The sequence below is a fragment of the Equus caballus genome, unplaced genomic scaffold (assembly GCF_041296265.1).
Source record: "Equus caballus isolate H_3958 breed thoroughbred unplaced genomic scaffold, TB-T2T haplotype2-0000561, whole genome shotgun sequence".
NCBI classification, from domain to species: Eukaryota; Metazoa; Chordata; class Mammalia; order Perissodactyla; family Equidae; genus Equus; species Equus caballus.
Window position 1 is genome coordinate 293,555 of NW_027221924.1, and position 27,794 is coordinate 321,348.

At 45.5% G+C, this 27,794-nt stretch overlaps 1 protein-coding gene and 2 long non-coding RNA genes across 3 annotated transcripts in view; 2 read left to right on the top strand and 1 right to left on the bottom strand.

Moving 5' to 3' along the window:
* LOC138915046 (ral guanine nucleotide dissociation stimulator-like) overlaps window positions 1-27,794 on the top strand; it is a 75,392-nt gene that overhangs the window by 39,875 nt on the left and 7,723 nt on the right. The gene's annotated exons all lie outside the window — the stretch shown is intronic.
* LOC138922161 (uncharacterized) lies at window positions 1,243-10,269 on the top strand. Its single transcript, XR_011435241.1, has 2 exons — window positions 1,243-1,358; window positions 10,137-10,269. It is a non-coding gene; the product is annotated as an uncharacterized lncRNA (long non-coding RNA).
* Window positions 5,125-8,021, bottom strand: LOC138922160 (uncharacterized). The gene is made up of 3 exons (XR_011435240.1): window positions 6,484-8,021; window positions 6,113-6,272; window positions 5,125-5,947 (listed from the first exon to the last, which is right to left on the bottom strand). It is a non-coding gene; the product is annotated as an uncharacterized lncRNA (long non-coding RNA).

Below are 27,794 nucleotides of genomic sequence, written 5' to 3' on the forward strand. Positions count from 1 at the left end.
ACTTCAATAAAACTTAAAGGTTTCTCAGTCTCACTAGGCACACTGAAAGTGCCCTACAGCTACATGTGCCTAGTGGTTACTGTGTCAGCACAGCTGTAGAACATTTCCATCATCAGAAAACTCCATGGGCCATGCTGTTCTAGAGAATGAAGTCAGAGAAGAATATCTGTATGTATAGTATGAAAGATGAGATTAAATGATCCATCTCTTTTGGTTAACATATGTTTATATACGTAGACAACCCAGGAGATTTTAGTAACCAAAATGTATAATGAACGAGCCAATGAACGAGCCAATTTAGATCCAACATAAACACACAACAATGAATAATTTTCTGTGTTATACACCTAGAAAGGGAAATGAGACAAACATTACATTTACAAGAGCTGAAAAAACAACTCACAAGCCAGACACAGAAATATATCTACTGCCTGATTTCACTTATGTGTGGAATCTAAAGTAGTCATACTCATAAAGGCAGAGTAGAGTGGTGGCTGGGTCTAGGGGGGTTGGCGGGAAATGGGGAGACGTGGGTCAAAGGGTACAAAGCTCCAGGGCTGTAGGATGAACACGTGCTGGTGATCTAATGCCCAGCATGGTGACTGCAGCTCACAATCCTGAATCGTGTCCTTGAAATTTGCTGAGAGTTAATCTTCAGTGTTCTCGGCACAAAAAAATCACAACTGTGTGAGGTGTGGACATGTTAATGAGCTTGATTCTGGTAATAATTTCTCAAAGTATACATATATCAAAACATCGCCTTGTACTCTTTCTAGTGAAGACCACATACCCAGAAGCTCCAGAAAAGAGAGACTTATTCCACTATAAACATTAAAAGTGTATTTTTAGAAAGAGAAATATAAATCAATTTATTCTGATATTTCCACTTCAACATTAAGACTAAAGAGTTTGTTCTCAACTTCCTTAATTTTATATTCATATCTCTTTTATGCTGAAATCTCAGTTGCTAGTTACATTAACATAATTATTTCTTTACTTTCTTGTACGATATATATCTTACAGTTTAAAAATAACAATTCCAGTATTATTACTAACAAATATGATTATTGAATGTCATTTACAATTTCTTTTGGATTCCTTTTGTCTTTGGGGTATCTCCTACCAGTTTTGTGCAATTACTGTGCCTTAAGAAACCTGGAATAATTCTCTCTGTTGCTCCTGCCAACAGCTGATTTATATTTAAGAGTCATTTGTTGTATTTTTTTTCATGTTTTAGGAATTTTTTGGTGTAATTTTTATAATTATGAAAATAATTCCAAAGTGAAAATGATGAAACACATTCGGAGAAGTCTAGCTTCCCCTCCTGACCCCCAACCACCTGTTCCTTCTTCTTAGAGGTAACCATTTTTATCAGGTCTTAGTTTCTACTTCCATTGTTTATTTTGAAAACATAAACAAGTAGTCATATCTGGTCTTATATTGCCCCTTTGTTTCGTGAAAAGTACCTCCCGTAACACTGTCCTGAACCTTGCTCGTTCCCGTCCTGGTATGTCCTGGAGATCAGTCCGTAGCAGTATATGGAAACCTTCCTCATTTCCTTTGACAGCTTCATGGGGTTCCATTGCTCCAATGCACCATATTTTATCCAGGAAATCTTTTATGATGGACTCTTGCTGGCAAAAGTGATTGCTGCTGGGTGTGTGGGAAAAAAGTACTCCGAAATAATAGGAAATATCTATTTTGGCCTCTGCTCCCAGTTCCTGGCACAGAGCTCCTGAAACCTTGTGCTCTCCTAAATGATGGAAGCACCAGTAGCATCTTCTGTTCTAGCATTTGTTCTTTGAGCCTGGGTCCTGACACAGAGCTCCTGAATCCTTTGTAATTTCCTGGGTGATAAGAGCATCAGTTGTTCTAACGAGGTGACTCTTCGTGGGCTCCTGAATAACTTCAGGATCTGAGCTCATCACCAGAAAGTCCAAGGGGTGATTAGAAGTTTGGCACTTTCAGTCCTACCCCATCCTCCAGGAAGGGCAGAGGGTCAGGAAATGGAATTAGTGTCCATCAGACCTATGTGATGACGCCTCCATAAAAATCCCAGTAGTACAGGGTTTGGAGAGCTTCTGAGTTGGTGAACACGTTTACACACCAGGAGGGTGGCACATCCCAAACCCACGGGGACAGAAGCTCCTATGCTCAGGGCCCTTCCTGACCTCGCCCTATAAATGTCTTCATCTGGCTCTTTATCCACATCCTTTATTATGCCCTTTAATAAACCCGTAAATGTAAGTGTTCCCTGAGTTCTGTGAGCCATTCTAGCAAATTGTCACACCCAGGGAGGGGGTCATGGGTGCCCCAGTTGATAGCTGGTCAGTCCGAAGTGCAGGTGACAACCTTGCCCTTTTCAACTAGCGTCTGCAGTGGGGCCAGTCTCGTGGGACTGAGCCCTTAACTTGTGAGCTGTGGTGCCCACTCTAAGTAGTCAGCGTTAGAACGGAGTTGAATTGGGGAAGCCCAGCTGGGGTTGGAGGATGGCTTGGTGTGTGGAGCACTGCCGGGGTCCAGCCTCGCAGAGTCCAGGTTCCCGCGGGAGAGACGGCGTCGGCGAAAACCTGAGGGAGGGGGAAATAAAGAGGACGTGAGACTTGGGTTGGTGTTAGCAAGTCCGCCTTTACTGTGCACAAGTGTCGTTTATATATTTTTCAGGATTAGTACAGAAATGGTTCTACAAATATTCTCAGAGAGATAAGGAAGTAAAAAACGAGCACAAGAATATTTATTAGCATTCTATTCTATAGAGCATAAGGTTAATGGTAGTCTTCTCCGCAATTAACTAGTGTTTGTTGTCTCTAAGCTAAAGGAGATAGGTACCTAGACACCTGTTGTAATTCATGGCAAAGTTAAATCAAAGAGAGAAGGTCCAGGCCTCCAGACAGGACAGCAGTCCTTCTGGTTGCATCCTGGTGGAGCCATCACTGCCTCCCTCAATCATTTACGCCACTAGTGTAGATGGTTAATGGGAACAAAAGGCGACTCCAGGGTGTCTTATCCCCAGGGCTAGCTGCATCCTCAGCAGGCAGTTAAACACCTTTACTTTTTCCGCGCCCTTTAGGGGGTGGAAGCATTCCTTTGTCTTTTAGATTGTAGAGCTAACAGTCCCTTAAGCACACTGCCGCAGAAAGTATCATTTTGTTAGTAAAGTAAAGGGCTGAAAAGTTAAGCTAAACTATATATCTTCAGGAATAAACAACAGAAATAAGTATAAACATAACCTTACTAGAAAGCGTGCATATAATTCAGAAAATATCAGGGGTGTCGGCCGGCCATTCTTCACCGAGGGGCATTCTTGCACCCCTCGGCCATTCTACTCATCAATCATTTATTATTTATTGCTTTTAGGAGAAAACCTCTATAACATTTTAACAGAAAGCAGAAGGTCCAGAATAATATGTAGATACTTCTTGATCATCCAATTAACCAACCAACTTAGAAGGACAATGCATATATATTTAGACAAAGAACTGGAGGGAGAAGGAAACATTAAGCAGACAGAGGCCATAAACCTAATTCGACATCTTATCTGGGCAGGATTCCTTTCTGATTGTCTCAAATGGGACTGTGTGCTCCTCCAATAATTAACTGAAAAATATCTTGAAAGTTACCTGCAGGTGGTCACATTCTCTTACTATATCTAATTTTCCCAGGAGGTAGTGCCTCCCAAGCAGCCACCCAAAGGAGTGAAAACTGGAGGTTAAGAAAGGAAAAGGAATGAAGGGCAATTAGAAGCAGCACAGGTTTCAGAACTATGTGAGGGGCTGGCCAGTTATTCTTCACCAAGGGGCGACCCTGCACCCCTCGGCGTTAATCGGCTGGACCCTGTCAAACAGCCGATCAAATGATGTAGCCACGGCTCCCAGCAGAGCACCCACACATCTGGCGTCAGGAGTGCTGTGTGGCAGTGGAGTGAGAGTCAGGAGGCACCCGGGAGGAAGAGTGTTTTTTCTGTGCAGGCATTCTCACACATTGATGGGAGAAATGTTTAGTATTACAGCCATGGTAAGCAATCTGGTGAGAGGTATTGAAGATTTTAAAGATGTATATAATAATGTCTCATCTTTCCAAACAGTCAATGATCAAAAAAACGTAACTACTTTATGTGTCTATCTATCTATCCATCTGTCTGTCTAGGTGTATCTCTGTATGGGGAAAATAAAAAGATACGTATTAGGTTGTTGAGATGTGGGGCGGGGGTAGAAGTGGAGAAGACTTAGGGTAACCCAGAAAAAGCAAAAGAAAAAAGGCTGTGGTTGATCAATAAAGCACGCGCATATTCACACTGGTGCATCTAGGAAAAACTGTGTGAATATACATGGAATATTTTAAAAATTATTTAGCAAAGGTAATGGGGGAAAAGTTGCCATTTAATATAGCAGTGTAAACTTTTAGGTTGCCCGGGAATGAGGTGGATGTAGAGGCCTGTGTGTAGAGAACTTTGCGTCTTACTGAGAAACATAAAGAAGGCTGGACAGAGGCATTGCGTGTTCCCAGGAGGAGACTCGATACTGCAACACTGCTCTCAAATTATTTTTCCCTGGATTGCAGCTCCCGTAGGATTCTTATGTTGCAATTTGTTGAAATATTCTGTATTTCATGAAAGAGAAACAGCCCATTTTGGGGGAGCACAACAGGCGCACAACAGTAAGCAGTACAGCATGGCAATGGTGCAAGGCTGGGTCGTGGGTGGGTGACCAACTGTCCCAGTTTGCCCGGGACTGAGGGTGCCCAGGACCGGGGCTGCCAGCGCTAAAACTGATACAGTCCTGAGCACACTGGGGTGAGTGGTCGGCATAGCCGTGGGAAAGAGCGGGCAGCTCAGAAGAGCAAACGTTCACAGGGAACAGAGGGTCACACATCAAGGGGCCAAGGAAGGACTCTGTAAGAGGTGGTGCTCAGAGGAATGGTAACTATTTGGAAAAGAGCAAATCAGACCCCCCTCATACCATATTCCAAAAGAAATCCCGTATGGTTTGGTGAATTAGATATACATAAAAAGTGAAAATGTGAAACAGTGAGAATTTCTATAGGTAAACATTTCTGCCATTCTGATGTAGGGAAGAACGTTCTAAGAATAAATCCAGCAGAAGATACCACAGAACAAAACACTGATCCATTCGAATATAGAGTTTATTTTTCATATACATCAGGAAACAGCACACACAAATGAGAAAGGGAGATTATAAATTGGAAGGAGGATTTGCAAAAATGAATGCTAGGCAAAACCCGCCTCAGCCAGAGGAGCCCAGGGAGCCCTGGCGGCTAACCGTGCGGTGCATCCTGGGTGGGACCCTGGGACGAGGGACTTAGGTGGGAACAAGGAAACAGAGTGACGTGTGGAGTGTAGCTCGCAATAGCGCGTCAGTACTGGTTCACTACTAGCGGCAAACGTACCATCCCACGGAATGTGTTCACAGCGGGGAAACTGGGTGTGGGGCATGTGACAGCGCGCTCTACTATCTCCCAACTTTTCTGCAACTCCAGAGCTGTTCTAAAATCAAAGTTTATTAAACATATTCCTGATAAAACTGGCTAATATCTATACTATATAACTATATAAAACCTAATAGACAATATATTATATGTAACATATATGCATATATACACACATAACATGTAATACATATAGCGTAATGTATAACATAATGTAATATATAACTATACAACATAGAAATTAGAAAAATGAACATGTCTAAAGAAACATGGACAAAGCACATAAATAAGGAAATAAGTGGAGATGAGCAGCACTCGGGGCCTCTCGTGGTCAGCTTTACGGTCTGTGCGTACTCTGAGGCTGTTCAAACGTATGGAAGAAGAGTGTGGCATCAAGGGCGCAGGTTTTGCAGACACATCTCAATTCAAGTCGAAGCACCATCAGCGGCCGTGTGATTTGGGGCAAATCACTTCACATTCTTTCTAAGGCCCAGTCTCTCGTCTGTAAAATAATGCCAATAACACATGTAATCCATAGGGGTTTTGTGAAAATCAAATGGGATTATTCAAGTCTTTAGCACAGTGCCTGGCAGATAGCTTAGTAAATAGCAACTCACAATAATTTACCGATGAGAAAATGGGAGCAGAGAGAGGACCAGTAACTTACCCAAGGTCACACAGCTGGTGAGTCGTGAGCTGGGACTCAGACACAGAACGCTTGACTTCACATCCCACGTTCGTAACCACAACTCAACTCTTCTTCGCTCTTATTGATGCAGTTCCGCTGCTGCTGCATAATGACCTGGGAAAATGCTCATGGGAAAACGCTGAGTAAAAAAAGTACATACAAAATTATATGTATTGTATCAATCTTATTTTCCTCTGAAATTTTTGTATGTGTACTAAACATGCATAGATGAAAGACTGGAAGGAAATAGGCCAACATATTAAAAGGATGATCTTTGAGTAAAGCGTTGAGCACATAGGAGATGCTGTGTTCTCGCTGTGATCACTTGTGCTGGTGTTCTGGTGACTCACCTAAGTGCCTTGGGTGTGAAGGCAGCTGTGTTCTTCCTGCTCAGGACTCACTTCCTGAGCTGAGCATTCGCATCGCACTCCATCTGTCTGGGAACACTCTCCCCATTGCTTCTGTGAAGGTGACTTTTTTCCCTTAGCTCTCTGTGTCTCTTTCCCTCTCTTTCCTATTTCTGTTTCTCTCTCTGTGCTGTGTTCTGTGTCCGTATTCCATTTCACCACTTTTCTCCTTAGCTGTGCTCAATCTGCGGTTTAACCTCTCCATTGAGTTTTTAACTTGAAAACGTTTTTCTTTTTAATTTCTGGAATTCTCTTTCACAACCACTTGGTCTTTTTCTAAAAACAAAAGTCTGTTCTTACTCCCTGTTTTCACTTACACCGTTAATCGTGTTAACACGGCCGTTTTAGCCTGTGGGTCAGATGATTCCACTGTCTGAAGGGCTGGTGTCGAATGCAGCTCCTGGTTCTCACAGGGGCTCGTGGTGGTGCTCTCGTGTGCTCTGTGAGTTTTTGTTGTGCATCGTGCTCGGGGCGGCTTTGCCTGTGTGGATCCTGTGGGAAAGATGACCCTCTAGAGCCGTCTTTGTTGCTTCTGCCTGGATTCGAGGGAGACCAACAGCGAGGGGTCCTTCATGCTGACTTTGACCTGGAGGATCACTGGACCTTGCAGGAGAGACACATCCTGAGGCCCAGGCCCGCGTGCAAGCAGGCTTGGAGCTCCGCGTCCTCATGGGGGACCTTTCCCTCCACCTCACCAGGCCGAGGCTGTCTCCACGCTCCTGAGCTGGTTCTTGTCTAGCTCGACCTCACTGAAGCTGTGGGCCTGTGAAGGCTCCAACTTTCCCCAGGGGTCTCGATTCCAACCCCGGCCGTACTGAGGTCCAAGGCTCTGTCTCCTGCCTCCACATGGCCACCAGAACCTGAGGACCTCACTAGGGAGATGACCAAGCTGCCGTGGCCCAGCCTCAGAGCTGCTGAACTCCACGTCTGCTAAATGCTCTGGGCGTGGACCCCTAGGAGTTTCTTCAATTACCTGCAAACTCAGCTTTACTTAAAGAGGCTGACGTTTTTTAGTCCTTATTTCTAAGTGTGTCACTCTGTGGGAGGAGTTTCAGGTGATTTTGGCCCCCATGTTACTGGAAATGGACCCCAAAGATTATTTTTAAGGGAAAATAGTCTTAGGGTGTCAGGCAACATTGGCCTAGAAATTGTTTTCTTTTAGAAGGCCATCCTGTTTCTTTCATAGGAGAAGGTCAGTGGATTTTTTTCTGCTCTATTTCTTCATCTTTAAATAGTTTTGCTTGCCTAAAAACGAAAACAAAACTGTCAGCCTTCCGGTTACCTGTGCTCTGCTGTGTCCTGTTTCGTTTTTTCATCCTAATCCCGGCACATTTGGCAAGAAGCCAGGTTTCTTGCCAGCTTCTTGCAAAGGACTCTAGTGAGGGTGAGGACAGGGATGCATCTCACATCTGTGCTTATAGATACACTATGAATGGGTCTATTTTTCTTTCTTTTTTGCCAAGGAAGAGTCACCCTAATCCAACATCTGTTGCCAATCTTCCTCTTTTTGCTTGAGGAATGTTAGCCCTGAGCTAACTTCTGTGCCAGTCTTCCTCTATTTCGTGTGTGGGTCACCCCCACAGCATGGCTGACGAGTGGTGTGCGTCTCCACCCAGGATCCAAACCCCTGAACCTGGGCTGCTGAAGCAGAGCACGTGGAAATTCAACCACTCGGCCACGGGTCAGGCCCTGTGAGTCGTTTATAAAATGAGGAAAATGACCAGAGTAATGATTCCAAACTTTTTTGATGAGCCCTGCTACAAACGTAAAAGCTGTTTGGCATGCTTCTTAGAAAGGAGAGTGTAATTAATTTCCTTTCATGCCTTTCAGAAACAATCGTGTAATGTGATGCGGACACAGAGCAGGTTGTAAGTGGTTGGTCATCCCCGTGTTTTCCTCTTGCTTCTCTGCCTTAGTCGTCCACAGGTAGCCTGTCTCCCTCGGAATGACGTTGTGCAGTGGACATCGATCTTGTCCTTGCATCTTGTCCTTTCCGTCCTGGGCACTGGTGTGGTCGCATCTTTCTAAAGCCCCTCCTTATGATTCTCCAGAGCTTCCCCATGGCCTTCAGAACCACATCCAAACTCCTTAGCACAGCGTCACTGAATAGTCCGTGTCTAGCTTGCGATTCTCATCTCCAGAGATTCTCCAACGTCTGCCTTGCATTGAAGTTGCACCAGATTCCTAGGACTTCCGCCAAAGTCTACACTTTCTTAGGATAAGCTTCTGGTTTGTTGTTTTTTGTTTTGATGAGGAAGATTGGCCCTGAGCTAACATCTCTTGCCAATCTTCCTCTTTGTCTTTAAGAAGATTGTCCCTGAGCTGACGTCTGTGCCAATGTTCTTCTATTTTGATGTGGGATGCTGTGATGACTGGTGTGGAGGTCCACGCCTGGGATCCGAACCTGCAAATCCCAGGCCGCCAAAGCAAACACATGAACTTAAGCACTACAGCATCGGCGCGGCCCCAGCTTCTGTTCTTTGTTCTGTTTTGTTTATTGTTTTTACTGAGAAGATTGGCCCCGAGCTAACATCTGTTGTCAATCTTCCTCTTTTTGCTTGAGGAAGGTTGTCGCTGAGCTAACACCTGTGCCAGTCTTCCTCTATTTTGTCTGTGGGACATGCCACAGCATGGCCAGATGAGCAGTGAGCAGGTCCAGAGCAGGGATCCGAACCTACGAACCCCGGGCTGCCAAAGCGGAGCACGCGAACGTAACCACTGCGCCACTGGGCTGTCCCCACGGTCTTTCTTATAGCTGGTAGGAACATTATCGCGCAGAAACAGTATTTAAGCACTATCTTATTGAGAGACACGTGGGTTGTTTGCAGTCCCTTTGTGTGAGAAGCAATGCTGTCAGTCACCTTGTTTGTATGTCATTTTGCACACGTGAGGATATCTGGAGGGTGAATTCCTGGAAGTCAGATTTCTGGAATGGAAGGTTTGTGCATTTGTAGTGTGGTGGATATTGCTGGACAGCTGTCCGTGGAGGTGGTGCCAGTCTACACTCCCAGCAGGAGTGTAAGAGAGCACGTGTTTCCTCACACGCACACACACAGAATGTGGCCGGACTCCTGCTTTGCCAGTCTAAGGGGTGAGGGACATCTCGTGGTAGGGTTTTAAATTTCTCTTCAGTAGGAACACCTCACATGTTCGAGAGCCATCCATATTCCCATTTCTCTGCACTGTCTCGTTATATCCGTTGCCCGTTTGTCTACTGAATGAGTGGTCTTTTGTTATTGCTTTGCAGGAGCCCTTTATATACTAAGGAAATTGGTCCTTTGTAGGGAAGTTTCAGTTACTTGTTCCCCAAGTGTTGTCTTTCTTTTAAACCTTGCTCATGGAAGTGTTTGCTGTTTGAGATTTTTTATGTAGACAGAATGAACACGCTTTTATTTTATGGCTTCGGAGCTTTGTGTGAAGTGGGGAAGCTGGATGAGACCCCACTCGGGAATAAGGCCCAGGGGGATCGTAGTAATTGCCATATCACTGAGGATGGTAATGTGAATCAGAGGTGCCTCTTAGGAATTTATACAGCTCCATGACCTTCGCAATTCCCCAGATTTATTCTTTGTGTTGTCTTCTGTCTGTCTCCCCAGAGTGAGTCAAAGCAAAACCCTCACCGTGCAGAGGGCCCTTGTGCTTGTCTTGAACAGGAGAATGGAGCACAGGGGGAACAAGAGTCAATCTGATGGGACGAAGAATCCCAGCGTGGGAGCAGTTTTCAGAAAAGAGAGCATCCTGGACCTGCCTGAGGGAAGGACAAGGAAGAAAGTGCTAGAGAAATGGGGATGGGCACTTTCCACCTGGTGGGACATCCTGCCACACAGCGATGATGCAGGACAGCTGCTCAGAACCAGCGCCAGGCAGTGCTGATAAGGTCCCTGTGTAGTGAGAAGGCGCCTCTACAATAGCTTGACCACATGGTACTTCTAATTTGGATGACACTGCTTGAGGACACAGGTCAGTCACGTTAGGAAGCAGATGGCCTGAGTCTGAAGCAGTTGACTAAAGGTCTGAAGCCCAGTTAACAAGTGCTGCTGAGTCCCTGACCCCACTCCGTCCTTCTCGTTCCTTTTTGTCTTTCTACTCCTTCCTCCTTTCTTCATCAAAGTCCAGTGTTCAAAGCCAAATGATATCTTAGCCTTGTTTCTCAATTTTTCTGTTAAAACTCATAGAACATTGCGTTTGTGAGTAATCTTTTAAGTGTTTCTGACTGTAGGTGTGTGCTTATGGTCCTTGAATCAGCAGGTGGCAATAAACCATTCCCGGGGTCCCCCAGACACTGGAGCTCTGGACCTGGGATACCCATTTGCATCGCTTCCACTCTGCAGCCCGTTCAACACCAGCAGGTCTGTCATCTTCCTCTCTTCCTGGTCACTTGTGCGCCCTTTGAAGCCCAAGGCTTCCTCTCATTGGCACGTGACTCTCCATCTGACCTCCTTTCCTAGCATCGCATTGATTCCCTCTCCACTTGACTGCAGACTTCTTTCTCACAGCTCCCCCACGAGCTCCTCTGTCCCCTCCTGCCCGGCCCCACTGCCACCCTCTGAGTTCAGTCCTCCTGGGTCTCCTGCCTGGACTGGAGAAGTACCCTAACCACTGTCCTCTGCCTCAGTCCAACTCCCATGTGGCTGCTGCAGTGACATTTCTAAGTGCTCATGGGAGGGTCAGGGGAGCTCTTCCTTCTAAGCAGCTCTATCTTGTTTGCAAGTTTCAAAACAGGCATGTAGCACTTTTATCACTAAAAAGTACAAATATTACTATATTACCCTATTATTTAAATCATCCAATAGCTTTCCATTGATTGCAGGAGGAAACTAAATTCTCAATGTTATATGCTCCGTTAGCTCTGCCACTTCCTCAGTCTGTCAGCTTCCTGAAGTGCCTTCTTGGTTTTCTCTTGTTCTCCCAGACAGAGACTCTGCCAGGGTTCTCAGAGATGCTCTGTTCCGGTTAACAACAAATAGCAGCTACCATGAGGCCTCACCAGTGAGCCCAGTGCCTTCCATGGGATCTCATTTTTCAACCCTGTAAGGTAGGCGTGACCATCTCAGTTTTCAGATAAAGAAACTGAGGATCACAGAGGTGAAGTGACGTCTCTGTGGTCACACAGGTGTTGGCAGAGTCGGGATGTGAACCCAGTTCGGCCTAACTCTAAGACTTCTGCTCTTCCCGCTCTCCCGAATGAGATGTTCCAGTCATTGCGGGCCTGCCTCTTAGAGAAGTGCTCCTTCCTATCTTGACACACCTTAGGAGGCAGTTTACCATGGGAGTTCAGACCATGAGCTCTGGAGTCAACCTGCCTGGGTTCCAATCCTGTCCCTGACACCTAATAGGTGCGTAACCTAGAAGAAGTGAATTTCTCTGAGCCTCAGCTCCTCCAGCTGTGAAACGGTGTGGTAGCAATAGTTCCTCCTGCATAGAATTGTAGTTTTTAGAAAGGTGATCCCTTGGAAACACATAGAACAAGGTGTGGCAGATAACATACATCCCCTCAATAAGCACAGCTCTTATCATCACTATATTGCAGACTCATCTCCAAATTCTGTTGGCCCTTTTCTTCATCTAGAGTTCCTGATCAGTACATCGGAATCCCGGTTTGCTGTATGCTAATTGTCCCTTGTATGCATTCCTGTGTAGCAGAAAGTACCGTAATTATATTGTGTAGGCTTTGCTGTTCTGAGTGACTTTTGCAAAATGGAGCTTTAGATACACAACACGAATTTTACTTGTTCGTACATTAAATGATGAACGGCTCAGGTGCTGCTCGCTCGTTCAGCTGTTACAGATTGTAAAGATTCAGTGGTCTCATTGCTTTAGCATTTTTTGTAAAAGTACTAACAATAGTAATTCCATGCTTTTATCGCAGGGTTCATCTTTCTGGCCCCGTGTGTAGTGATCAGTCCCAGTCGCTTGTGTTCATCGTGGGACCTGGAGATGCCACAGTGACCTCCCGGTGTCTGTCCACACCCACTCCTCTGTTGCTCACCTTCTGTGTCCGGCATCCAGTTTGGGCGTTGACTTGAAGCAGCTTTTTTAGGGAAGCCAATCATGAACGCAGCCCTGGGCTGGAACCCTGGGTTTGCCTGTGACTTGTGTGAGCTTGATTCAAATGCACAGTCTGAGCAAGGCCTTGGGTGTTATCTGTCCCTCTGCAGTCATTCCCATGTCATCTTTCCTTCTCCCTACTGCTGTCATGACCTGCTCTGCCGTTGTTTTCAAGGAATGGCAGCTTATGGCCCTCCACAACTTTAGTGGTACCACCTGTGGTTTCCTTTCCGTCATTCTTGGACGTTTTTTCTCCGTACCTTTTGAGATGCCCCTTGTAGTCCATACCTGTTGCCCTTTGACTTGAGATCAGTACATCTAAAGAATTCTCTTCCTCCTGCATGGAATGAAAAGGAAGGTTGGCAGGTTTTTCTCCATCACCTTTTTTGAGTCCGGAAGATGCCCATAGAAATGAGGCTTGAGGAGAGTATGAAGAGTCTTAAGGAAAGCAGTATTTGGGTGGTCTTTGGAATAACATCTCCCTAGGCCAAGATTTTTTATGAAGGTATTGACATGAGGGAAAATGGGCTTAAAGAAATAAGGAGCATCAACTGCTTTCCACGTAAAAGGCTATTTTACATGGGGTTCATGGCCTTGTTATGTGTTTTAATTCAAGCTCCTTATAGAGATCTGTTTTTTACCATCAATAAATATGAGGATCTTGCTTGATTGCCTTGTGTCTCTCATCCCTCATGTTCTCTCATGGATTCATGGGCGGGGGCCTGAGGGACTGTCTTTTTGATAACTTCCTTTTTGAGAGTTTTCATGATTTATGTGTAGAAATGCCATTGAGTTTTGTGTGCCATCTTTGTATCCTGCTAGTTTGCTGAATTCATTTATTAGGTTGAGTAGATTTTCAGTGGTCTCTATAGAATTTTCTCTGCATAAGAGTATATCATCTGCAAACAGTGATAGTCTTCTTCCTTTCCAATTTGGATGGCTTTTATTTCTTTTTCTTGCCTAAATGCTCTGGTCAGCACTTCCAGTACTATGTTGAATGAAAGTGATGAGATCACACATCTTTGCCTTATTCCTGATCTGACAGGAAAAGCTTTCAGTCTTTCAGCATTGAGTATTTTGTTCACTGCGGCTTTTTCCCATATGGCTTTTAATATGTGGAGGTCATTTTCTTCTATTTCTATGTGTAGAATGGTGTTATCATGAAAGGGTGTTGTATTTTGTCCAGTGCTTTTCTGCATCGATGGAGATGATAATGTTTTTTCTTCCCTTCCTTTTTGTGATTGGCCTGTTGCATTGATGGATTTTTGTATGTTGAACCATCCTTGCATTCCAGGAACAAATCTCTCTTGGTCACATCGTATACTCTTAATGTGCTGGTGAATTTTGTTGGGAAATAGTTTGTGGAGGATTTTGCAACTCTAGTCGTCAGAGGTAATGGTCTGCAAATTTATTTTCTTTAGTTGTCCCTGTCTGGTGTTACTATCAGGGTAATGCTGGCCTCAGAAAATGAGTGTGGAACTATTCTCTTTCCTTCACTTCTTTGACGAGTGTAAGGTTTGTTGTTAATGTTTCCTTATAAGTTTGGTGGAATTCATCAGTACGTTATCTACTCCTAAGTTTTCATTTGTTCGGAGAATTTTTTCAGATTTATTCAGATGTTAGTGACGTAAAACATATGTCAGTTTAAGGTGTGAAACACGATGATTTGATACAGGTATGTGTTGAGAAATGATTGCCCCAATAAGGTGAGTTAGGACCTCTATTCCATCACATAATTAGCTTTTTTTTTCTAGTGATAGCTTTTAAGATTTACTGTCTTATAAGCTTCCAATTATGTAATACAGTATTGTTAATTATGGTCACCATGCTGTACATTAGATCCCCAGAACTTACTCATTTTATAGCCGGAGGTTTGTACACTTTGACCCACATGTCCCCATTTCCCCCACCCTGCAGACCCTAGCAAACACTAATCTCTTGTCTATTTCACTGAGTTCAGTTTTTTTAGATTCCATGTAAGTGAGAACATGTAGTATTTTTCTTTGTCTGTCTGACTTATTTCACTTAGCATAATGCCCTCAAGGTCCATCCATGTTGTTGCAAAAGGCCAGATTTCATTCTTTTCTATGGCTGAATAATATTGCATTCTATATTATATTTCTAGTTACATATCTATATATCACATTTTCTTTACATATTTATCCATTGGTGTGCACTTGGATCGTTTCCATGTCCTGGCTCTGTGAATAATGCTGAAATGAAGATGGGGATGCAGATATTTCCTCAACTTATTGATTTCAGTTCCTTTGGATATACACCCATGAATGGAACTGTTTGATCCTAGAGTAGTTCTGTTTTTATTTCTTTGAGAAGATTCCCCACTACTTTCCACTGTGGCTATACCCATTTACCTTCATGCCATCAGTGCACAGGGTTCCTTTTTCTGTGCAGCGTCACCAGTGCTTTCTGTCTGTCGTCTTCTGGATAACCAATTTGGTAGGTGTGAGGTGATAGCTCATTACAGTTTTGATTGCATTTCCCCAATGGTTAGTGATTATGAGCATCTTTTCATGTACCTGTTGGCCATTTTTATGTCTTCTTTGGAAAAGTATTCAAGTCCTTTGACCATTTGTAAATCATACTTTTGGTTTCTTTGCTCTTGACGTGTAAGAATTCTGTATATATTGTGGATATTAACCCCCTTTTTTTGGCTGATTGTTTCTTTTGCTGTGAGGAAACTTTATGGATTGATGTAATCCCACTTGCTAAGTTCTGCTTTTGTTGCTTGAACTTTCGGTGTTCCATCCAAATAATCATGGCCAAGACCAATTTCAAGGGGCTTTTCCCCTATGTTTTCTTGTAGTAGTGGTACCGTTATGGGTTTTACATTTAGGTCTTTAATTCCTTTAGAGATAATTTTTTAGAGTGGTGTGAAATTGGGGTCCAATTTCATTCTGCATGTGCTTACCCAGTTTTCCCTACACCAATTATTGTGGAGACTTTCCTTTCTGCCTTGAATCTTCTTACCTCAGATGTGAACTGTTTGCTGAGTGTATGTGTGTGGTTTTACTTCTGGGCTCCTGATTCTGTGGTGTGGGTCTATGTGTTTATTTTTAAACCTGTACCTTACCATTTTTATTACCATATCCTTGTAATAAAGTTTGAAATCAGGAATTGTGATGTCTCCAGCTTTGATTTTCTTTCTTGGCATTGCTTTGGTTATTTGAGGTCTTTTGTGGGTCCATAAGAATGTTAGGATTGTTTTTCCTGTTTCTGTTAACAATACCCTGGGAATTTTAATGGGAATTGCGTTGAATCTTGAGATGGCATTGGATAGCATTGGGTGGTAGTTTTAACACCATTAATTCCTTCTGATCCGTGAACGTAGGATGTCTGTCCATTTCTTTGTGTCTTCTTCAATTTGTTTCATCACTGTCTTATAGCTGGCAGTGTATAGATGGTTCACCTTCTTGGTTAAATTTATTCTTAAGCATTTCATTGTTTGTGATGCTTTTGTAGACAGGATTGTTTCATTCATATCTTTTTTAGATGGCTCATTGCTAGCGTGCAGAAACGCCACTGATTTGTGTATTTGTATCCTGAAGCTTCACTAAATTCATTTATTAGTTCTAACAGTTTAGGGGAAAGTCTTTAGGACTTTCTCTAAATAAGATCATACCGTCTGCAAACAGAGGTACTTATATTTCTTTCTTTGAGGTTCGGATGCGTTTTATTCCTTTCTCTTGCCAAATTTCTCTGATTAAGCCTTCCTAAGTCTTGTTGAGAGTGGGCACCCTTGGCTTGCTCTCGATCTTTTGCAAGAAAGCTTTCAGCCTTTCACTGTTCAGTATGCTCTTACGTGTGTGTTTGTCGTGTACACCTTCTATTAAGTTTGTGTATGTTCCTCCAATAATCAATGTATTGATAGTTTTTATCTTGAAGGGGTGCTGGATCTTGTCAAATGCTTTTTCTACATCTGCTGAGTTAATTTTCTGATTTTCACCTTCATTCGATTAGTGTGGCATGTCACATTTATTGATTTGCAAATGTTGGACTTGATCATGTTGTATGATCCTTTTTTGAGTTCTGATAGTTTTATTATAATCTGCCTTGGAGAAGATGATTTGAGTCTGAAATGTTGGGGTGACGTATTAGCTTCCTGAACGTGGATGTCTAAATCTCTCTCCAGATTTGGGAACTTGTCAGCGATTATTTTTGTTAATCAACTTTGTTTTCCGTTCTCCCTCTCTTTTCCTCTGGTGATCCAATAATGCACAGCTGTTTTGGTTATGGGATCCCATAATTTACATCGGCTTTCCTCACCCCATTCATGCTTTTTCTTCTTGCTCCTTTGACTGGATGATTTCAAACATCATGTTTTCTTCTTCACTACTTATGGCTTCTACCTTGTTGAATCTGATTTTGAAGCTGTTTATGGAATTTTTCAGTGCAGTCTTTGTGTCTTTAACTCTAGTATTGCTGTTTGTTTTGCCTTAATGATTTCTATTTCTGTGCTGATCATCTCATTTGTTCTTGCACGATTTTCCTAACTTCCGTTAGTAGGGATCTGAATTCAAGAGCTGACTGAATTTTTCAAGAGCAGTGTTCTGAAGCGTTGGTCAGATAGTTCTTATATCCCCATTTCTTCTTCAGACATTGGAGTTTTATAATTCTCTTTGGTGGTGTTATGGGTCTTTGATTATTCACGATCTTTGTGGCGTTGCTGTGAGGTCAGAAAATTTGAGGAAGTGGGTGCCTCTCCCAGGCTTTACTGACGGGCTTGGGCACAGTGAGCCCATCTTGGGGTTCCATGTGGGCCATCTGGTGGGGTCCCGGGGCAGGCTTGCTGCTGGAGTCCTTGGGCAGCCCGGTGCTGGGGTGAGTGGAAAGCTTGGTGCATGTCATCCAGTCTGGTCCTGGGCACAGCTGGGACCTGAGTTGGTGAGTACCAGCCCTGGAGCATGGGTTTGCACGTGGTGATTGAGAACCGGGGGCGGCAGGAGTCATCTGGGGCCATGGGAGTTGGTTGGTGCTGAGGTGAGCTGGGAGTCTTTGTTCACGGGAGTCTGACAGAGCCAGGTGTCATGAGAGACAGCATGTGCTGGAGTGGGTCAGAAGTCTGGGATCCTGGGAGCCAGCTGGGAGCCAGGAGCTATGGGATCAGCCAGGGGTCGCAGGAGCCAGCAGGTGCTGTTTTAAGGTGGAAGCCTGGGTTCCTGGGAAGCTGTTGGTACCTGGTGCCGTGGGAGCTGTCGGGGACCACCTGAGTCAGCAAGCACATGTGTTAGTTGGGGACCTGGTTGTGGAGGGGCCTGCCAGGAGCCTGTTTCCCTGGGAGCTGCCTGGGGCTGCTGGACCTGTAAGGTGCCCTGGTGAGACATGGGCCTGAGTTCCCAGGAGCCCATCGGGAGCCTGGCGCCCTGGGATCTGCCTGGGGTCGCTGGAGTCAGTAAATGCTGAAGTGAGCTGGGGTCCTGGTTTGTCAGAACCCACTGGGAGCCCTGCCATGGAAGCTGCCTGAGGCCACGGGAGAAAGCAGGCACTGCGTCAGCCACAGTGTGGATCCTCCACTACCCACCAGGAGCCTGGTCCCAGGGACAAAACTTGGGGTCACGGGAGCCACCTCGGGCTGCTGAAGATGGCAGGCACTAGGCTGAGATGGGGGCCTGGGTTTCTGGAGCCTGCTGAGTCCCTGGTGCCAAGGACTCTGCTTGAGGCCACTAGAGCTGGCGTGCGCCAGGGTGAGCCAGGGGCCTGCGTCTGCAGGAGCATGCAGGGCGCCAGCAGGTGCATAGGAGTCAGCCTGCTGCTGGGCAGGCCGGCTCTGCGTCTGCGATGAAGTCGGGCCCTCCCTCTCCTCCTTGTGGGAGATTTGTGATCACTGACTCAGCCTCCTTCTCTGTCACTGGTCTCTTCAGTTGTCTGTTTCCTCATGGGTGAGACTGGGTAGGTTGCTTCTAGGAACTTACTCAGTCTGCTGGGTCACCCATTGTGTTAGTGAGCCAGAGCTCAGAAGCATCTCTATGATCTTTTTATTTCTGAAGCATCAGTTGTAAGACCTGCTCTTTCAATTCTCATTTACTTTACTTGCTTCTTCTCTCTTTTCTGAGGCATTCTATCTTCTAAGCATTGGTCCATTTTCTTTTTTCAAAACATTAGCTCGTCCTTTTGATCTTTTGCCTTCCTCCTCTATTTCCTTTTTTCTGTTCTCACCTTTGTGACTTCCATCTCTCTGCTAACTTTGGGTTCAGTTTTCCCTTTTTCTAGTGCTGTGTGTTGTCAGTTAGGTTGTTAATTTGAGATCGTTCTTTAAGATGTTACAAGTTAATCACTGTAAACTTCCCTCTTAGTATTATTTTTGCTGCATCCCGTAGTTTTGTTGTGTTTTTAATTCTTTTTGTCTTGAGCTATATTTAAATTTCCCTCTTGATTTCCTCCTTGACCTAATGTCTGTGTAAGAGGCTGCTGTTTAATTTCCATCTCTCAGGAATGATGCAGGTTTCCTTGCGATATTGATTTCTAGTTTCATGCCATTGTGTTCAGGACAGATACTTGGTATAATTTCAGTCGTCTTAATTTTGTTAAGATTTGTTTTGTGACCTCAAACATGATCTCTTCTGGAAAATATTCTGTGTGCTCTTGAGAAGAATGTGTATTCTGCTGCTCTTCAATACAATGTCCTTAGTATTTAATGTCATTTATTTCTGCCATTTCCTTAGTTTCTGTCTGGATGTTCTATCCATTGTTGAAAGTGGGGTCTTGAATTCTCCGACTTTCAACTTGTATAATGTAGTCTTCAGAATACATAAATATCTCTTAGAAGTCAGTAATAAAAGAGAAATAAAACAATTAAAATAGGCAAACGGTTGGAATAGACATTTCTCCAGAAGATATCCAGATGGCCCATAAGCACAAGAGAGATGCTCGATGTCATTCATGATTAGGGAAACGGAAATTCAAACCACAATGTGCTACTGTTTCGAACTCAGTATGTAGGCTGTATTCAACATTAAGGAAAATCACAAGTGTTGGTAAAGATGAGGAGCAAGGGGAGCCCTCATACATCACTGGTGAGAATGTAAAATGATGCAGCCACTGTAGAGAATAGCCTTGCGTTTCTTAAGATCTTCGAGCAATCAGTACCATTGAGCTGGATAGTCCATTGTGAGGCAGCTCCAAAAGAACATGGAAAACATATGGTCACTCACAGGAAAACCTGTCCATGGACATTCAAAGCAGCAGTATTCACAGTAGTCCAAAAGTGAAAGAAACCCAACTTTCTACCAAATTATGAACACATAAAGCAAATGTGGCATATTGATACTATGGGATATAACACAGCCCTAAAAAGGAAGAAAGCACTGCGACGTGCTCAGCCCTGGATGATCCTTAAAAAAAGTGTCTAATTGAAGTGGTACACAAAGCCACAGGTTCTTTGATTCCATTTGAATGAAATGTCCAGAATACCAAATCCGCAGGGAGAGGAAACAGATGAGGTGCTTCCATGGCCTTGGGTTAGGGCAAAGCACAGAGGGAGTGAGTGTGGTTTCTTTTCAAGGTATTAAAACTGTTCTGGAATTAGATAGTAGTGATAGCCACACAACATTCTCATTGTCCTAAACGTCACTGACTTGTGTACTTTCAAATACTTAAAATGGTGTATTTTATGTTGAGCAGATTTTCTTCAGTGAAAATTTGAAATTAGGGTAATTCATGCAGCTATTAGGGGTAAGGCACGGTGTAGCCCTGAGAGTAAACATCTGATTAGGGTCTAGTAGCAAGTACGAAAATCACACAAGCAACAGTCTGAGATCCAGTCCATAGTCATGGTCTCCACCTTGAAAAGACCAGCCAAGAAAATAGGTCAGTGGTCTTGGGGGCCCTGGGAATCTGTTCAGAGATCTCGGTTATACTCGACAATATTCTCACCTCTTGGACCCTCTGGTGTAGGTAGGTTTGAACTTGTCAGTTGTTGATGTCCATGCAGGTGGTAGACCATGGGAGGGCCCCGACCCCTCCTTCCTTGGCCAGTAGAGATAGTCTGAGGCCAGGTGGTTTCCTAAAACCATTTGGCAGAGACTTAGACGACTGTCCTACAAGGAGTAGAATAGAGTCTCATGGAGCTGCTGTCCGTGTTGGGTTGTTTGTCCACACTTCTGGGTGGCCTCAGTTACCTGCTTTTCTGTGGCTAGGGCCACTCCTCTATGCCAGTCCAGTCATCCTAGTAGAACAGACATATCTCTTTGGGTCGGTGGTAGCCTGTCAGGGCAGGAAACCCAGGGACTCCTGGTCTGTGGGGTGCACCTCTAGGGGCAGGTCGGTGGAGACAATGATGTACTGCAGAACATCGCCTGGGGAAAGCTGGTCAGAGGATGTCGGGGAGAGCGGGGTACCAGGGAGCGCCTTGTGACGTGCGCCCACAGGAAGACCCGAAAGTGGACGTTCCCACTTTAAAATATTCACAGGGCTCTTGGTGGTCAAACCAGTGATTGGTGCCCATCTAGTGGCTCCCTGTGCTCTACGATTCCAGGTGATACAATCAAAGCGTGTGTGGGCCAAGAGCTGCTTGTGCCCGGGCACAGAATCACCAAGGTGGCCTCAAAGGCTCCCCCAAAATGACTCCTCAAAAAACAGCTGGGGCAGAAAATGTGTGGAGTATTTTGAAGGGAAGCTTGGGGCAAAGATGCTGTTCGATGGAGCTGGCTAAAATTGAGTTTCTCATCAGGGCAGGCACTTCAGCTGGGGTACCGGTGATTGGAGGCCGTGTGACAGGCTCACCAGTTTCTGAGTCCCGATGCTGGGCAGCCCGTTCAGCCCACTGGACTGATGAAGTGGTGCTTACGAAGCCTCTTGCTGGCCTTGTGGAAAGCAGGGCAGTGTGGTGGGAGAAGTCGTGATAGTGTCAGAGGGAGTCATGGCGGGGATTGCGGTGTGGAAGGGGGAGAACTGGAGGCAGGTGCAGTGGATGTGTGACCAACAATGGTCAGGAAGGGAAACCCGGGTGTACCCGGGGCCAGCAGGGGGCCAGCAGAGTCATGTGTCAAAACCAGACGGCGGGCCCCAAGAGGAACCTCTTACGCTAAGCCCCACCTCACCAAACTGAGTCTTGACTTCATTAGATTTTCGACTCTCCCGGAAACAGAATCTTAAACCAGTGGATTAGGAATCCCCCAATCAGCCCTAGGTAGGTATTCCACATCATAGACTGCTGCTGTCCCCTGAGGAAAGTAACCTTGCAATAACCGAGCGATCTTCCCGCCTGCTGTGACTTCTTTTTCTTCTCCCTTTTGCCTTTCAAAGTCTTTCATTCTGTACAGCTCCTTGGAGCTGCTTTCTATCTGCTAGTTTGGATGCCTCCGGATGCAGGAATTGGTGAATAAAGCAATGAAGTTCTTTAGACTTACACAGTTGTATTTTCTTTCTTAACAGCTTGGTGGCAGCAGCGGGATTCGAAGGACACTTCTCATGGCTTCGGGGATGAGAAACACATGCATTGGTACCCATGAAGCCTTTGGATTCTCCATCTTTTTTGCTGTCTCTGAGGGCTGTGGGTAAGTGTCTCGTGCATCTCAGCTCCACTCTCCTTGCATTGAGCTCCTGAGCTAAGTGACTTTCCAGGCGCAGGTTAACGGGCCAGTGTAGTCTGACAGGATGCTCTAGCAGAGCATCTGTCTCAGCCCTGGGTTCGTCCACAGTGCCAGTCAAAGTGGTAGCAGGCAGCTGGAGCTGGCATATGGTTCCCTGAGACACTGAGTCTCTAGCCCTTGCTTAGTCTACAGTCCCAAATTTGGTGGGGTCCGCTGGTTCTGCCTGCAGTCCCAACTGTTAGGGTCTGCTGGTTCCGTGCGTAGTTCTGGCCAGGGGAGAGGGTGGCACAGACGTGTGCTACATCCACACCCAGTCCTTGAAAACTTCCCACATGCATTTGACACGCATTTTTCTCTCCCTTGACTGGATGCAGATGTCGATGAGTTCTGAGGAAATGCTGAAGGCACAGTGTGGAGGAATTCTGGGACCCTGCGTGACTACTTGGAAGAGTGCTGTCCCCTCCACCTGAACAACCACCCGGCACTACCAGAAATGAGAGGCGTCCTGTGATCGTGGATTGGAAGCCTCCTTGTTGTTAAGATGTCAGCTTCCTCCAAAGAGATGAACCAATTAAATGCAGTCCTTATCAAAATCCCAATGACATTTTGTGCTGAAAGACACCCATCCTAAAATTCATATGGAATCTCAAGTATGCCCAGATGTCTAAAATAGTCTTGAAAGGAAGTACTAAGTTGGAGGACTCTGTTTTTACTGATGTAAAACTTGCTACAAACCTACGATATCAAAACAGCATTGTAAGGGCATAAAGACAGACACATAGAGCATCGGAACAGAATAGAGAGCCCAGAAATAAGGTGGCCAAGGTTGTTCAACGGGGAAAAGACAGTCTTTTCAACCAGTGGTTCCTGAAAAAGTGGATATTTTCATGCAAAATCTAAACTTGGATTCTGACCTCACGCCAGATATAAAACTTAATTCTCAATGGATCAAGACCCAAATGTAAGAACTGAAACACTTTGAGGAAAACATGGGACAAAACGTTTCACAATAGGACTTGGCAGTGATTTCATGGATATGACACTCAAGGCATGAGCAATAAAAAACAGAGTACACACACCAAAATTCATGAATAATAAAACCTTTTCTGCCTCTGAAGACAACCTCAACAGAGTAAAAACACAACCCATGCAGCATGGGAGCCCATATTTGCAAATGATCTATCTGACAAGGGCTGAATATCCAGAATAGACATAGAACTTCTCAACTCAACAACAAAAAAAGAAACAACCCAAATCAAAAATGAGCAAAGTACTTGAATAGACTTTTCCTCCAAGAAGATACGCAAATGGTCAACAAGGATCTAAAAAGATGCTTAATGTGGCTAATCACTGGGGAAATGTAAGTCAAAATCTCAATGAGACATCACCTCACATCCATGTGACGGCACCCCCAAAAATCAGACAGTGAAGAAAGGCATGCTGGCAAAGATGTGGAGTTATTGGACCCACGTACACTGTGGCTGGAATGTAAAATGGTATAGCTGCTGTGGAAATCAGCATGGCATTTCATTAAAACAATTAAAAATAGAATCACTAAATGACCCAACAATTCTACTACAGGATATATACACCTCAGAGCTGAAAAGTTGGTCTCAAAGACATATTTGAACACCCATGTTCACGGCATCATTGTTCATGATCGCTGAAACGTGGAACAGCCCAAGGATCCATCCAGGGATGAATGGAGAAGCAACATGGGCATGTATATATATACAATTGCATGTTATTCATCCTTAAAAACTAAGGATATTCTGAGATATGAGACAACATGGATGAACCTTTAGGAAATTATGCTAAATGAAATCAACCAGTCCCAAAAATACTGGCCTTGTGTGACTCCACTTATATGGCATTCCTGAAATGGTCAGATTCAGAGAGACGGACAGCGGATGCTGTTGGCCAGGGGCGGGAGCAGGGGAAGGGGAGTGACCAATGAGTGGGGACAGAGCTTCAGTTCTGTGGGGTGACAAGAGTTCTGAAGATGGACTGTGGTGATGGCTGCACCACCGTACGACTGTGGTCAACACTGAGGATGCGCGTAAGGAAGTCAATGTGCTTGATGGCGTGCGCACAGAAAATGGGCAGGACGGTAAGTTTCACATTATGTGCGTTTTAAGCCAATACAAATATATTTTCTGTTAAAAGTGCAAATACAAAGAAATGAGCAGAGGATGATTTAGTGTTTCCATTCGTGCCCTTCCATTCTGACCCTGGTGTTTGTCTCAGCCCTTGTACCTGAGGCAACTTTGATCAGACAAATGTTTTCATTCTGGGCCTAAGAGAACCTTGAAATCAGAATTATACAGAACTCTGCAAAATTTTTGTGACCATGTATTTTTCAGAGAAAACATAGTAAGACATTTTTAATATTAAATTTAAGTTTGTTTTATATCAGTTTCAGGTCTACATCAGAATGATTCAATATGTGTGTATATTGTGAAATGATCACTATAAGAAGTCTGGTTGACGTCTATCATCAAGAGTTACAAATGTGTTTCTTGTGATGAGAACTTCTAAGATTTACGCTATTAGCGACTTTCAAAATGTGTGTACCACGGGTAGGGATCTCTGGGAGCCATGGTGAAGGCTGCCCACCTCACAGATCAAGATGAGGCTCTTGGGTCTCTTTCTAAACAGAAGAGGAAACAATGGAGAGGTTTGAATCCAGAGGATGACAGTGTCTGGATTTCATTCATCAACCCTCTCCTTGTGCTGACATTGAAATGAGGCCAAGAGAGGAAGTGCCTGTTGCAATAGCGCATTGCTGAACCCAGGCCTGGTTTGAGTGGCGTTCATGCTACATCCCTTCTCGTAATTCTTCCATCTCTTTGTTTGTGCATTACTTGCACTTGACACCACCTCACAGGTGGTATGGATATTATTTCATATACACCTGATGATGTCCCTAGCAAGTAGATTCTAGGCGGATTCCCCTTGGGCAGGTTTGGAGACTGGGGAGGCCCTGAGAGGCACAATGAGTTTTCCAGGACAGAGAACTGGTAAGATAAAGGAGGTCTGAATTCTGCTCTGCCTCCTCAAAGCTGGGACCCTCATCACATTCCCAGGGAGCTGTGGCTGGGGCTGTGGAAGCTCCTCATGTAGAGTTAAGAAGAAGACATGGGGGTGGTTTGGGTAGGTCCGATTACAGGAAGCAGCCCAGGTAATGGAATCTTGAAAAAGTGACCTCACTTCCTTGGCGATAGACCCCAACAGATTTAGAACTCTGGTAACCAGGCAGTTAATTCTAGAGACAGACCCCTAGCCAGTTCATCTGACTGGAGACACTTCGGAGTAAAACATGTTTACTTGTTGTGTACCAGTTTTCAGAGGCTCTAGGCTCAGGAAAACCCAGAGTGTGAGACTGTTGTGTTGTTGTGGACATCGGATCAAGCCTCATGGCCAATTTGGCAGGAGGTACCCAAAGGTAATGTGGGGCAGCCCAGGGCAGCCCACTGTAGGGCAGGACACAACTCGGATCCCACCTGAGCAGCCCCATAGCCCTTGCACCTTGTGTGAGGGTTTGTGTGTGAGTGTCGGTGTGTGTGTGTACGCGTGGGCGCTGTGCGGGAAGGCAGCAGGTGAGGAGTGGGTCCCTCCTGGGCAGGAGGAGAGGGTTATGTGCTGTCAGCCAGGTGAGTCTGTCATATTGATACCCCGGGGCTTGGCTGGCAGCCTGAGCAGCTGGGTGCTGGGATCAAGCTCCTCTGCCCTTGTGTTAATCCTGAGCCGTAGAAGTTTCATCTAGTTCCCTCCCTGGTCAGATGTCTGTGCAGACGTCCCTCTGTGCCTGAATTAGGGAACAGAATTCCTCATGGGGGTGTCCCCCTGTGGCGATGTGCAGGCAGGCCCCTGATGCCTCCTGGCCCATCTGCCGGGCACTGTCTTTCCAGAACTCCACGCAGGAGATCTTTGAAGAGCTACATGATGGGTTCGACTTCTCTCCCTCCCTAGTCAAGGGGCAGGAGCAGCAGGCCGCCAGCAGCATCCTGTGCCGGTCTGAGGTGAGAGCAGGAGCAGAGGGTCTCCCCGCCCACCACCCCAAGATGTTCAGGTTGGGCCTGGAACCCAGGTCCGAATCTGAGCACACCCCTGGTGCCCTCACAGGGCTTTCCCACTGAGTGTCCTACGGCCTTACTCCCAAAGGAGTCTGGGCCTCCTCTCCTCCCCAGCCAGCTGAGGGCTCGGGTGGAAAGACACTCTCCACATGTTTCTTGGAATCGTAGAGGAAAGGTTTACTGTTGTTGTCACTTCTCACGAGGCCATGAGGACCTTAGCATTTTGCTCCTGTTTTGATTGATGTAACTTCCCGGCTGGGAAGCTGTAGCACTCAGCGCCACTGTCCTTGCAGACCTGCTCCAAGCCTCACAAATCATCACACTTGCTAGGCTGATTACACACAAAGAGCATGGGCGTGGATTACAGGATTCTATACATTTCTCTGCACCTTGTCATCTCACAAAACACTTCGAATCAGAGCAGTTTGTTACGTGCTGTAAAACTGGTGAGTCTGTGATATTCATACCCCAGGCTGGCAACCTGAGCAGGTGGGTGCTGGGGATCAAGCTCCTCTGCCCTTGTGTTAATCCCGAGCCTTAGAAGTTTCATCTAGTTCCGTCCCTGGTCAGATGTCTGTGCAGATGTCCCTGTGTGCCTGAACTAGGGAACAGAAATTCTCATGGGGGTGTCCCCCTATGGCGATGTCCAGCAGGCTCCTGATGCCTCCTGGCCCGTCTGCCGGGCATTGTCTTTCCAGAACTCCACTCAGGACATGTTTGAAGAGTTATGTGTTGGGTTCGACTTCTCTCCCTCCCTAGTCAAGGAGCAGGAGCAGCAGGCCACCAGCAGCATCCTGTGCCGGTCTGAGGTGAGAGCAGGAGCAGAAGGTCTTTACCCCCACCCCCCCCAAGATGTTCAGCGTCGGCCTGGAACCCAGGTCTGAATCTGAGCACACCCCTGGGGCCCTCACAGGGCTTTCCCAACGGAGTGTCCTACGGCCTTGCTCCTGAAGGAGTCTGGGCCTCCTCTCCTCCTGAGCCAGCTGTGGGGTAGGGTGGAAAGACACTCTTCACGTTTCTTGGAATCATAGAGGAAATGTTTAATGTTGTTATCACTTTTCACGAGGCCATGAGGACCTTAGCATTTTGCTCCTGTTTTGATTGCTGTAACTTCCCGGCTGGGAAGCTGTAGCACTCAGCGCCACTGTCCTTGCACACCTGCTCCAAGCCTCACGAATCATCACACTTGCTAGGCTGATTTACACATAAAGAGGATGGCGGTGGGATTACAGGATCCTATACATTTCTCTGCTACTTGTCATTGCACAGAACACGGCAACTCATTGTAGGCCGCTCAGGTCAGGAGCTGAGGCCTTAAGTGACTTCATCATATTCCACAGAGGAGGACATTTTGCACAGCGATTCAGCCTTTCGATGCTGTTGGACCTTGACATGACCCAATTCTGTTGCCATGTGAGCCACACACTGCAGGGCACATTTTAAGCGTGTCCGAATAGACTCTAAGTTTTCCAGGTCTGCCATGACATAGAACCGCAGATTGGCGGAAGGTCACTAATCATCTCTTTGCTCCTGTCTGTGGTGGGGATGTTCATTGATGACTCCCTGGGATAATGCTCTTACC